At 39.5% G+C, this 555-nt stretch overlaps 1 protein-coding gene across 8 annotated transcripts in view; it reads right to left on the reverse strand.

The window, feature by feature from the left end:
• Mpp5 (membrane palmitoylated protein 5) overlaps window positions 1–555 on the reverse strand; it is a 113,055-nt gene that overhangs the window by 64,416 nt on the left and 48,084 nt on the right. The gene's annotated exons all lie outside the window — the stretch shown is intronic.

Below are 555 nucleotides of genomic sequence, written 5' to 3' on the forward strand. Positions count from 1 at the left end.
TTTTTGGGGCAGAACTGGGGATTGAACTCAGGCCCTTGCGTTTGCCAGGGAAGCTCTTATTCTATTGAGCCATCTCCCTGGCCCCAATCAGTGGATTCTGATATAAGCAATACCTGTTCACTTGATTTAAAAAGAAAATGAAACCTTAAATAATGCATCTTTTTGTAATTTTTATTAGTATATGTTTGCAGTACATACTGCTTACTCTCCTTATGGCAAGCTGTTGCATGTACATAACACATAACTCTTCAGATTTATTTCATGTAACATTGTGGTCTCAAAGTGCACCCATTTTCCTATGAATGACTCATTTATTCTTTATACACCAGAGTGGTACTTCACTGTGCACAAATGCAACATTTTCGTTATCCGTTCATCTGTTGATGGACACACAGGACACTTTCAAGGCTTGGCTATTATGAACGGTGCTGCTGTAAACATAGGTATGCAGGGACCAGGGAGATGGCTCAGCAGAATAAGTGCTTTCCTGGCAAGCACAAGGACTTGAGTTCAACCTCCGGTCCCACCAAAAATAAGTAAATAAATAAATAAATA

Source organism: Octodon degus, unplaced genomic scaffold (genome assembly GCF_000260255.1).
Source record: "Octodon degus isolate 3935 unplaced genomic scaffold, OctDeg1.0 scaffold00007, whole genome shotgun sequence".
In the NCBI taxonomy this organism is placed as follows: domain Eukaryota; kingdom Metazoa; phylum Chordata; class Mammalia; order Rodentia; family Octodontidae; genus Octodon; species Octodon degus.